Genomic DNA, 13,339 nt, shown 5'->3' on the forward strand with positions numbered 1-13,339 from the left:
TGGACCCCAGGGAGAGTGTCTAGATTCTTCTCCTTGCTTCCTCCCTCCCCAACTTCCTTCACCTCCCTTTTTCTTTTTCTTTTTTTAAATTTATTTTCATATGTTTGTGTACAACATTGTGAGCTGTCCCATGTGGTTACTGGGCATGGAACTCAGATCCTCTGGAGGAGCAGCCAGTACTCCTAACCACTGAGCCATCTCTCCAGCCTCCCTTTTTCTTCAAGGCAGGGTCTCACTATGTAGCTTCGGCTGGCCTGGAACTCTATGTAGACCAGGATTCCTAGAACTCACAGAGATCCGCCTGCCCTTGCCTCCCTAGTGCTGGGATTAAAGGCAAACGTCACCACTATGCCTTACTCCCTTTCTTGGGATCACATGAATCTCAGACTGACTGACTATACAGCCAAGGCTGGCCTCGAACTCCTGATACTCCCTCTTCTACGCCCCTCATGTGATGATCTGTGTGTACTATAACACCCATTTGTGGTGCTGAGGATCAGAGCCAGGGCTTCATGAATGCTCCGTAAACACCCCACCAACTGAGCCACATGGCTAGCTCTCTATTATTCTTTTTTTTTTTTTTTTAAAGATTTATTTATTATGTACACAGAAGAGGGCGCCAGATCTCATTACTGATGGTTGTGAGCCACCATGTGGGTGTTGGGAATTGAACTCAGGACCTCTGGAAGAGCAGTTGGTGCTCTTAACCTCTGCGCCATCTCTCCAGGCCCCTCTTTTATTCTTTTTAATAAGCTTCAAGCAGTTTAGGTGCACAGCAGAACTAAGCAGGAAGTAGAGAAGTTTCCCACAAGCCCCTTGCCTTTGCATGTGCCAACATCCCCTGCCAGAGTAGATGCTTGTTACAGTTGATGAGATTACCTGAACAATCATTGTTGTGCAGAGCCCATAATTTACATTAGGGTTCACTTGAGGATATGCACTCTGTGGCTTTCCCTGAACGTGTAATGACCTGTACCCTACATTGTAACATCCTACAAAATGGCTTCGTGGCCCTCAAAATCCTCTGTGCTCTGCCTATCCTCTCCTCCAGTCCCTCCAAATCCCCAATCTCTGGTGGCTATTGTGTGTGTGTGTGTGTGTGTGTGTGTGTGTGTGTGTGTGTGTGTGTGTGTGTGTGATGTATGTGCCTGTGTAGTGTATGTGTGTACAAATGTGCATTTGAGTGTGTGTGCTCATGTGTGTGGAGATGGAGCTTGATGCTGTGTTCCACTCATCACCTTATCTTCTGAGGCAGGGTCTCTCACTGAACCGAGAGCTCACCGATTGTCTACACTAGCTGGCCCGAGAGCTCAGGGTGTCTGTCCGTCTCTGTGCCCTCAGCACTGGCCGTTTGGTCTTTTTTCTCCGTCTCTACAGGTTTGCCTTTTCCAGACCGTCACAGAGTTGGCTTTGTATAGTGTGCCGGCTTTCCAGACTGGCTTCTTTTATTTAGTAACATGCATCTAAGTTTGTCCCATGTCTTTTCCTGACTTGATAGCTCATTTTTCTTTGGCACTGAATAATACTTTATTGTCTGGCTTTACCACAATTTATTTATCCATTTACATACGGAAGGACATCTTGGTTGTTTCCAAGTTTTGTCAAATATGCTATAAACATCTATGTGCAGATTTTTGTAGACTTGAGTATTCTATTTTGTTTTTTGAGATAAGGTCTCATGTAGCCCAGCTGGTCTCCAGCTTAGTATGTAGCCGAGAATGACAAACTCCTGATCCTCCTGCCTCCACTTCCTAAGTGCTAGGGTTACGACATACACCGTTTTCCCCTGCAGGTAGAATTTATTTTGGGCAAATACCAAGAAGCATGACTACTGCATTGGGTGGTGAGAGTGTGTGTACGTTTTATGTATTTATTTTTGGTTTTTCGAGACAGGGTTTCTCTGTGTAGCCCTGGCCGTCCTGAAACTCTGTAGACAAATCTGGCTTCAAACTCACAGAGATCCGCCTGCCTCTGCCTCCCTAGTGCTGGGATTAAAGGCGTGCGCTACCATGCCTGGATGAATGTGTTTATTTTAAGAGGGAAAAAAAAAGCCCCTATCAAATTGGGGCTAGAAGAATATCTCAGTTCTTAAAACTTTTCCCTTGTAAGCATGAAGACCTGAGTTCAATCCCCAGAACCCATATAGAAATGTTGGGCATAGGAGTGTGAGCTTCTCATTTTGGTGCTGGGGACGCAAAGGGAAGGGGATCCCAACAGTGAGCCTCAGGCCAACGAGAGACCTTATGTAAAAGGAGCCAAGCAGTGCCTGAGAATGACGTCAGAGATTGTCCCCCAGCCTCCACAGGCACCCAGACACACATGTGCGTGCACATGGACTTACACTCACACGTGTACCTCCTCACACACATATCAATGCACACACTCACAGATTTGGGGTCCACAGTAGGAGTAAACGGCTACAGACAGTTACATTTAAATTAGATACTTTTTTTTTTTGTGTGTGTGTGTGTGTGTGTGTGTGTGTGTGTGTGTGTGTGTGTCTTTTTGTTGGTTTGGTTTTTGGTGTTTTGTAACAGGATCTCACAAAGCCCAGGATGAACTCCAACTCTTGTGTTGAATTCCTGATCCTTACGCCTCCATCAAGTGCCTGGGATTACAGGTATGCCGTACAGTGCCTGGTTGAGTCTTGAGAGTTCTGTGTGTATTTTTGGATATCAGCTCTTTGTCAGATGTGTTTTTTTACAAATAGCTCCTCCTGGCTTGTGGCTCTTCGGCTCATTCTCTAGAACATTAGCTTCTGAGCTGACAGTTTTAGCTCCTGCAGTCCCAGACTGTGGTATATATAGTCTGGCCACCTTACCCGATTCAGGACTCTACTGACAGGGAGTCTTTGCTCTCGATACCCCAGTGGGTTGGCAGTAACCTTGTCAGAGGGGCACCATAGTCTGATGGCTCTCCCCACCCAGCCCAGCGTCCCTTTCTTCTCACACTCTGCTTCCTCTGAAGTCCTAAGCACTTCGGACTGTCTGTCTGCTTTGGACCAGTAGTCAGCCCTAGTACTGGACAGGAACTCACTTAGAGAGATAATGTGGAGAGGGACCAGAGCTGCCAATTTAAATCGGGAGCCCAGAATCCAGGTAAGAGAGTGCATGCCGTAATTCTAGTACTCAAGGCAGGAAGATTACAGAGTGTTTGAAGTCAGTCCCCAAACTATAGAGAAAGACCCTGCTTCAACACACACACACACACACACACACACACATACACACACACACATACACACACACACACACACACACACATACACACACACACACACACACACACACACACACACACACACACACACACACACACACACACGGATTTGGGGCCAGGTAAGGTCCCATCATTATGTTGGTCTGAAGCCAGGAACAGGAGTGAAGACAACAGTCTGCATCAAAGGAATCCAAGAAAGGGAATGATGGAATGATGGGTATTAAAGCTCTTGGCAGTGTGGCTGAGGCAGGGGGGTACCCAAGGAGCGAGGAGGAGATGAAGCAACCACATCTCAAACACTGGGGTGCTGAAGACCATATTCAAAAGTTAGATTTACTCCAAATGCAAAGGGAAGCGAGCCAGGGGAGGGTTGCCCGGGCGGTGTCCTAATCTGATCTTCGGTTTTATTTTTATTTTTATTTTATTTTATTTTTGTTTTTTGAGACAGAGTTTCTCTGTGTAGCCCTGGCTGTCCTGGAACTCTCCATGTAGGCAAGGCTGGCCTCACACTCAGAGACCCACCTGCTTCTGCCTCCCGAGTGCTGGGATTAATGGCGTGCGCCATCATGCCCAGCCTGTTAAGCACTTTTAAAGGTTTGCACTGGCTGCTGGGTGGGGCACAGATCCAAAAGGGAGCAAGAGGGCAGCAGCGGGCCCCATTATGTGTTTTATGGCTTTGGTGGATGTGAACATCCCAACCCAGAAACTTCTCTTCTGCAAAGATAATCACGATGCTACCATCGCAAAGCTGCATGCATGTTTGTACACACACGTTCAAACACGTCTCGGATCCCCTGCCTGCATTCAAAAGTAGTGCTAGTCTGTACATCTACCGTGCTCCGCCCATACTCAGGGGAGCGTGCAAGTCTCATCTACATTTGTGTGTGCACACTGTTAGAGTAATGATTACTTTTGCACACATGTAAACTTCCCTCTGTGTATATAATTCTATGTGCGCACACACACATATACACAGTAGTACACATACACGCAGGGCCACACTCTGTGTGCTTCCTCTTTTGCAGAAGGAAGCAGGACCCACCAAGGGGCTTGGCTGAGAAAAAGAGCGTATGAAGTGTAGAAGAATTGGTAATGGCAAACCTCCTTGGTCAGAGACAGATCTTCCCTGGAGAGCCTGCTTTTCTGAGCAAGCCGGTTCTCAGGGAGATTGCATTTAAGCCTTCCTTCAGGGGACTGGGGGAGCCATGGCGGTCCTGCAGCTCTTCTCTCAGCTGCCTTCCTCCATCCATAGCTGTCACCAGCTCTCCCTGCGCTCCTGATTTCTAGGGCACACACACAGCCTGGAGACCCTAGGACTCACAGGAAGGGAGGGGCCGAGGAGGCTTTCTCTCAGGGTCTCCCCTGCAGTATTCCATGACTGACCCACCATGATACCCCGGTTAGAGTTCCATCCTGTGCTCACCTCTGCCTTGGCGTTTCACGGCACTGCCCCGACTCCCTGGATTTTGTCTCCCTTCAGTACAGAGGCATATCTGTTCTGGGCATTGCCATCTGGCCCAGAGCACATACTTCAATAGTTCTTTTGTGAACGAATTAAATGGGGGTTTGCTCTTGTGCGTGAGTGAAGCTGAAGAGATGTGGTGTTGGGGGTTGAAGGCCAGTCGTCACTCATGCTGGACAAGGCAGGCCCGTACCCCTGAGTTACAGTGGCAGGCAGAAGACCAGGGGTTTGCTCTGGGGAAGGCTTCTCTGTTACCCTAGCAACCAGGAGGCCCTGTGGAGATCATCGCAGCTCCAGCATCCATCACAGAGTGTCCGTGGCTTGATTTCTCTTCTACCTCTATACCTTCGATCAATTGGGCTGCATGCTGCCGGAATAGTGTCAGGCCTCCTGAGCTGGAATGGGAGTGGAGCAGCAAGGAACAGAATAATTCAAGTGGCTGTTCATATGTATTTTCTTATAACTTACTCTGCAGAGAGAGCATGTGCAGGTTAGTATGCATGCGTGTGATGGGGTCAGGGGGTGGGGGTGGATTTGTAATGGCAGGGAGCATCAGCCCAGGCATACAAGGATTTGAGAGGGTTGGAGACATTCCCAGGAAAGAAGACCTTAAAAAAAAAAACAAAAACCTGTTTGAAGCTGACTGCTGATTAAAAGAAAGGGCCCTTGGGCATCCACACTGCTGAGAAGGAAGTGCCACCCCAAGGGGGTGGCTGTATGACTCAGGACTTGGGCAGTGCTGATGGGAATGGATGCTAGACAAACAGGATCCTGGCCTTTCTGTCTCCAGCAGCATCCTTCCTAGGGGGCCAAGAGATAGGAAAAGGGATGCCTAGTGTTAAGTGTCTACTAAAGACTGGCCAGGACGGGCATCACCAGCCCACATGAATGTACCCATCAGCTCTGGGCCAGGAAAAGGTGGAGAATTCTCTGCACAGTAAAATGACACCAAGCACTTGACTGGCCTAGTTTATATTCTATTTTATGTGCATATGTGGGGTATATCTGTGTGTGCAGGTGTATGCACAGGTGTGCTGCATGTATACATGTGGAAGCCAGAGGTCAACATCAGATATCTTCCTCTATGGCTATCTTTTTTTTTTAAGTTTAAAATTAAAAATAAAATTTTTTTATGTGTATAGGTGTTTTGCCTACATACGTGTCTGTGCACTGTGTGCGTGCCTGGTACCCTCAGAGGCCAGAAGAGAGCACTGGATCCCCTGGGACTGTAGTTATAGATAGTTATGAGCCATAGCCACCATGTGGGTGCTGGGAGTAGAACCCGGGTCCTCTGGAAGAGCAGTGAGTGCCCGTAATCACTGAGCCGTCTCTCTAACCCCACCACCTTTTAATGATTGATTCATTCATTCATTTCTGTTTTTACAGGGTCTCCCACTGAACCTGGAGCTCCCTGTTTCAGCTAGGCTGGCTTGCCAGGATCCACCTGTCTCTGCTCTCTCAGAACTCGGTTTACAGAAGTACCACTGTGCCCAACTTTTTTTTCTGTGATCAGCCTGGAGCTCTCTAATATCCCAGGCTGACTGGCTAGCAAGCCCCACGGATCTACCTGTCTCTGCCTCCCCAGCACCTGAGATTACAAGCACCATCGAAATACTCAGGGTTTTTTGTTTTGTTTTGTTTTGTTTTGCCTGGGTTCTGGGGGTGGAACTCAGGTTTTCATGTTTGCAAGGAAAGCTCTTACTGACTGACATATCTCCCTAACCCAGGGATTAATCTTAATGTCCCCAAAAGAACAAAGGCTCAGCCTGGTTAAAGAATTTTCAGAGCCTGGCAGTGGTGGTGTACACCTTTAATCCCAGCACTCAGGAGGCAGAGGCAGGAGAATCTCTGTGAGTTCGAGGCCAGCCTGGTCTACAGAGCAAGATTCAGGACAGGCAGGGCTGTTCTTACATGTTACACAGAGAAAACCTAGATGTAGATGTAACGGTCTTATTAAAAAAGAAACACAGAGCCAAATGCCGAGTTAAAAGCCCAAGAGGTCAGAGCAGTAGCTGAGAGCTGAGACTTCAAACCGCCTTCTTACCCTTCACTGCCGCTGCTGTCCTTCCCCTGAGAAAGACGCCTACTTCCTGTGTGTCTGTCTTTTTATTGACTTTCTGTTCTGCCTTCTCATTGGTTGTAAACCCAAACACGTGATCTCCTCGTCACTGCCTGGCTATACAGACCTCCAGGTCTTCTATGGTTGGTATTGAAATTAAAGGTGTGTGTCTCCATGCTGGTGGTGTCCTTAAACACACAGAGTTCTGCCTGTCATGTGATCAGGATTAAGGGCATGTGCTACCACTGCCAGACTTCTGCTAAATGGCTTGCTATTAGCTCTGACCCCCAGGCAACTTGATTTATTAACACACAAATAAAATTGCATTTCAGCACAAATAAAATATCACCATACCTAGAAGAACTTTAACACTCACAAAAGTAGAAAGAGTGGTGCTGAGAATTCAGACCTATGTAATATAAGCCTGGCTCCCAAGTCTCCCAAGTCACGTGTTCCCCTTCCACCACTACTTAATGGTGCCACCTGTGCCTCGGGCACCTGTCCCACCATGCTGTGGCATTTGCCAGGGATCTGCTGCTTGCCAATCTTAAAAAAAAACTCCCTGTGTTTTGGGTCCCCGCAGGAATGAGGCACTACTTTGGAGGAGGGCACTGGCAGTGCCTGTCAAGAAGGGACTAGAAGGAAACACTAGGGACACAAGGAGCCTTATGGGACCTGGAGGGAGGTGACAGACTGCTAGAGAAGTCAGAGTCAGAACAGGCAGGGTGAAGCAATAACTCAGCTCAGAGCACTTACTGATCTCGCAGAGGCCCTGGGTTCAGTTCTCAGCACCCACATGGTGGCTTGTAATTGTCCTTAACTCCAGTTCTAGGGGACAAGGTGAAGGAATACATCCCAATGTCTCTTCTCCCCATTCTCCTAAAATGGTACTCCCTGTGCAGGAGCTGAGGGTCTGGAAGGTGTGTGTGCATGTGTGGGAGCATGTGGGAGGAGCAGATAGAGGTGATGTCCAGAATGTCTCTGTTGTTTGGGGTCAAGGGTGGGAATTTCCCTTCCTTAGTGATGTTTATGGAAATCGCCCTTGCTTTTCCCTCTAGAAACAAAAGCTGGGGATTCTGTATCCTGCATCATCTGGCAACCAGGATGGGAACATACAGCCTAGGCCCAGACAGTCAGAAAGTTCCCTGGACCAATGGTTCTAGCATTTAGGGCAAGGGCAGGAGAGGTTGAGAGCAGAGGTCTTGGACATCCTTAGCCTTAGGTAGAAGCCTAGAGCCGGACAGGAGAGGTAAGACCAGAAAGAGAGTCAGGTGGCTCTGACCCCTTCCCACAAAGAAATGGGAGGCTGGAGAGTCTGCAGCCAATGAAAGCTGACCAGGGGCCTGAGCATATATAGTCACAGGGCCACAGTGAGAACAAAACTTGTTTGCTCCCTGCCCTCAGGAATTCTGCCACTATACAGGGAACATGGTGGGTGAGTGAGGGAGGCACAAGCACGGAGCAGGGTGCTATAGAGAGGAGGTACCTCTTTCTTCCTCACCTCCCTCCCTCTCCCTCTCCAGAGACCGGACCTGAGCTGTAGAATGCTTCACCCCTGCCTGCTCTCCCACCCTGGAAGCAAGACTGGAGACAGATCCTGGAGTTGATCTGGGGAGAGACACCTATATAGGTCCTCATACCAAGAACCAGATGTGGGTACTCCCCTCGGAAGGGAGAGTCCCCAGACCCACCCCCAGGCTTGCACGGAGAGCCCAGTTTGACCGCCCTTTGTGAGACCTGGAAAAAGGCCCAGCACATAGGTGAGAACAGAGATGAGGACACTATTGGCCCATGTTCCAGGCCTTGAGACCAGTTGGCTCCTAGCCACCCGTAGGTCTGCCAGGAACAACCATGTCCCTCACCGAAGCAGTTGAGTGAAATGGGTCCTCTGGGCAGGACCTGCACCTTCCTGGATCCCCTGACCTACCTTGCTACCCCAGCCACTGGGCCACCCTACACCAGCTCGGTCTGCCCAAGCCAAGGTTGGGGTGTGATCAGCAGCCCAAGGGGAGGGAGCCAGATGGAGCCGAGGAATCACAGAGGGAAAGACAGTCGTCTTGCGTCTTGGTTTTTTTTTAAAGGCAACCTGTCCCCCCAAGCCCGGGCTGCCTGGCATCAGCACACTCCGTAAGTCTCCAGGATACTACAGCTGTGACTGGATTATTTATAGCTCCAGACTTCATTTTTTTTTTTTCCACAGGAAAATCCGCACACAAAGGGAAGGGGAAGGTAGAGAGGTAGTTCCGTCTCCCTCCCGCAGGCTCCTCACGGCCAGCCAGGTTCGGGGGGGTGGCCGGACAGAGGGAGCACAGGCTGCCCCTCCACTTGATCCCTCCCCCACCTTCCTCTCCCTCCCTGCCCCCCAACACTCACCTCTCCCACCACACACCCTCCCAGACAGGTCTTTCCAGACACATCCTCACACATCCTCTCTCATACACAGCCACAGACAGCAGTGGGTTCTGTTCAGTTCCCCTTCCCCCCTCCCCCTTTTTCTGCTTGGATGTCATCTCCTCCGCCCCAGACACTCACCCTACCCCCTGTCCTCCCCCCTCCCCAACCTCTCACACCCACCCTTCTCTTGGGTGTGCTTTCTTGCTTTATCAATGAAGCCACCGGCACATTCATTACCCGGCTGGTCCTCAGCCCTGCTTGTCAGCCCTTGGCCAGTCGCTGGGGGAAACCAGCTGACCACCTTGTGGCACGAGGCAGAGAAAGACAGGTGTCCCTGGGCTTGACGGGCACAGAGATTGCAGGCCACAGAAGCCACCGTCCGGACACAGCCAAACTGCTCTGCAGAGTCCCACCTGGTTGAATTCCCATCCTGCTTCCGTGGCTCAGTATTATGTGGTAGCATTCCAGTCCTGGGGCACACTGGACACTCTCAGTGGTCCTCTTTCTCTGTCCTCAGTCCCTGGGTTCACAGGAGACAGAAGTCCACCTGACCGCAGCCTAACCCTACAGTGGACAGCCACTCACTTCTACCTGGATAGTCACAGTCATCTGTGTGTGTGTTTGCGCTTATGCCAGAGTACAGGGAAATCAGGCCAGCATGGTGGCACACACCTTCAATCCCAGCACTCAGGAGGCAGAGGCAGCTGGATCTCTACGAGTTTGAGGCCAGCCTGGTCTACACAGTGAGTTCTAGGACAGCCAGGGCTACACAGAGAAACCCTGTCCCAATAAATAAATCATATATATATATTTTTTTTTTTTTTTTTTTTTTTTTTTTTTTTTTTTGGTTTTTCGAGACAGGGTTTCTCTGTGTAGCTTTGCGCCTTTCCTGGAGCTCACTTGGTAGCCCAGGCTGGCCTCGAACTCACAGAGATCCGCCTGGCTCTGCCTCCCGAGTGCTGGGATTAAAGGCGTGCGCCACCACCGCCCGGCTCATATATATTTATATATATGAATATATATATGAATACAGAGCACATCACATGGAAATTACAGGCCTGCCGATGCACTGGCTCTCATAAGGATTCGTGAATTAATGAAGGCTTAGAACGATGCAGACACAATGTAGAGATTCACCAAGATTTCCCTGTAGAAGACCAAAATGAAGCCACCAAGTCAACACCAGGCACTGAGATCGGATCCCAGTCCCGTCCTGCGCCTTCACTCCTAAGATGAGCTTCTGCCTCGGCCCATGCCTGCTTCCTGCCACAGGCCTCTGGTCCCCCCATCACCGCTGTGTGCAGCAGTCAAAAAAACACTCCTCCGTTTCAGGTCCTGCTTCTGCCTGGAGGCTCGGCACTACCCACGTTTTGGGAACAGGAGGGTTGTAAAAGCAGCCAACAGCATCCTCGCTAGGTTCAGAACTGCCACAGGGGCGCTGAAATGCCCTTACTTCTTCCAGTGGTTTCTACCTTGCTGCAGGGAGCAGGGAGGTAGTGAGGAAGGACGAGAACACAGCACAGGGGCTCAGCCAGGGACCTCGGCACAGGCAGCCTGTCCGGCCCTGAGCCCTGAGCCCCCTTACTGCAGCTGGGGGTGGAGAGGATCGGGAGGATGGCTAGCGTCAGGACCTGATCAGTGTCGGCAGGCTGGCTCTTCCAACTCAGCAGTTCTGTTCTGGTTATTCTGACCTGGCTGTTCATCAAAAACCTTAGGCTGTCCCACCTCATGGATCATCCCCAATGTTCAGAGGCTAGCATTTGTTTGGTGTCATTCTGTTCACCAAAGTGACAAAACTCAAGTCCCTGGAAGGAGATTGGGGCACTCTGAATGCCTCGATCTGCCCAGAAAAAGAAGCAATACGCAGGGAGTGTTAAAGACCTGTAAAACTGGGCCTCTTGGCTCCGACCTGCCATCCCAGCTGTTTGGGAGGCTCTGGCAGGAGGACTCCAAGTTCAAGGGCAGCCTGAGCGACAGAGTGGGTTTGAGGACAGCCTGGGCAGTTTAGTAATACCCTGTCTCTAAATAAGAGTCCAGGGAGCTGGGGATGCAGCTCAGCGGTAGAAGACTTGCCGAGCGTGAGCAAGGTCACAGGCTCCATCTCCACAGCTTCAATGGAAGAAAGACACGTGGACCAGTCACTGCGAGTGTCCTGGTGGTCCCTTTAGTGAAGTGGGTGACTGAGCCCCATCCCGCCTGCCACACAGGGAAACTCCGTGGTCAGACCTTTAGCTCTCCTAAAGGAAGATGCATACTAACTCAGCTAAGACCGAACCTGTGCTCCTGACAACCAAGGTCCCTGCCATCCACCAGGGACCCCCTCGGCAGCAGGAATGGTGACCTGGGATTGTCCAGGTTAGCCGCGGCCATCCATAGCTGTACCGGCCAGCCTGAGGGACTCAGCCATCCAGAAGGCCTGACCTGAGAGACCCTAAGGCAGCCACAGGAGCTCTGGCTGTTGGTATAAGGTCAGGACCTGGGTGACTGTGAAGGGACCCGGGTTTGAATCTGGAGCCAAGCCAGAGGTACAGATAATGAGTGGCAGGTCCTGGTTTCTGCTGGGTGCCTCCAACCAAGAAGGGTATGCGGGTGCCCTGTAAGGGGTCACAGCAGGTCCAGAGGTCTGGAGAGGGCTTATCAGCTCACCACAGGCAGGGTGAACAGGGGTAGCCCGAAGGGGGTGGGGAAGGCACGCAGGCTCTGGCCTCTGTCCGGCCCTCCACCTCAGGGATTCCCAGCCGCCAAGACACTGCATGATTCAGCCAAAGACAGAAATGCAAGTTGGGTTAAGCCTACGGCAAAGCTGGAGACCTGACCAGTGGAGGAGAAGCCCAAATTATCTCGGCATCAGAACCAGAATGGCGTCTTTTCTGAGTCACGCCCCCACCACTCTCACATTGTGCGCAGGGGCAGTTCCTTATCTTCAGCCAGGTCGATAAACGGGAGCCCGGGAATTTTCCTGTCCCTGCTCAGTGAGCCCCTGCCACTTACCAAAACCCCAGGCCAAACTGGCAGCCAAGTCACGGCAGCTCGCTTCCACGCCACCCTCCACCCGCCTTGCCAAGTGGTGTACTTCTAGACCTTTACCCCCTCACTGGACCTGAGCACACCAAGAGCAACCTGGGCTTGTTTATGGCTGTACTCCCAATGCCGACTAACTGATAGTTAACCAAACTGGCCTGGCAGGCCAAGGACAGTCCCTGCTGTGTGACTGTGAGCCCAGTGGCATTTCCTCATTCCTCTCCTTGTCACACAGGGGGTCGGATTTGCTCAGGGGGGGTGGACCTTCCTGTGTGGCAAGGGCCATCCCAGGTTTTGGCCATCCCAGTCACAACCAGATTGGAATGTGGTCCAAGTCACTTGTCTGTCTGTGTGCACACGGCTGAGGGCTGCAGGGGACCTCTGGAGCCAGCAGGGACTCCTGGCTCTGCTCTACAGGTTCCTTAGCCCGTCCCCAGCCGCCAGGCTCAGCACAGTCTCTCATGTTGACTGGACTGCAGGTCTTCCCACCTCAGTCTCAAATGAGCAGCTTTCCCCTAGGTGGACCAGGGCCCCTTCTCCTTTGGCAACACCAGGGCAAGAGAGGGAATTGGGGGCTAGCTAGCTCCTGGTGTGTGTTAGGCCCGTGGCTCTGCCCTAGCAGAGGTACATGGATGCAGCGAATCCTCAAGCAATGGACACTCCGGGCTCCTTTCTGCAGGCACAGGGGCACAGGACTGTAAAGCAAATACAACTGACTGCCCCCCCCCCCACCTCCCACCCCGTTTCCTTGTGGGTCCTGGTTTTCTCTGCTCCCACATCCTCTGTCACTATTGCTTCTTTCTTCTTTTTTTCTTTTCTTTTTTTTCTTTCTTTCTTTCTTTCTTTTTTTTTTTTTTTCGAGACAGGGTTTCTCTGTGTGTAGTTTTGCACCTTTCCTGGAACTCCCTCTGTAGCCCAGGCTGGCCTGGAACTCACAGAGATCCACCTGCCTCTGCCTCCCGAGTGCTGTGATTCAAGGCGTGCGCCACCACCGCCCGGCTCTCTTCTTTTTCAAGTCTTATTTTTACTGGTGTGTGCACACGAGTGTCTGTGTGGGTATGTGTATGTGAGTACGGGTGCCTGCAGGGGCCAAAGGTGGAACTGGAGTTATGGGCAATTATGAGGCATTGTCTGACACGTCCGCTAGGAATCCAACTACTGTCCTCCACAAGAGTACACACTCT

The sequence above is a fragment of the Peromyscus maniculatus genome, chromosome 14 (genome assembly GCF_049852395.1).
Source record: "Peromyscus maniculatus bairdii isolate BWxNUB_F1_BW_parent chromosome 14, HU_Pman_BW_mat_3.1, whole genome shotgun sequence".
Taxonomy (NCBI): domain Eukaryota; kingdom Metazoa; phylum Chordata; class Mammalia; order Rodentia; family Cricetidae; genus Peromyscus; species Peromyscus maniculatus.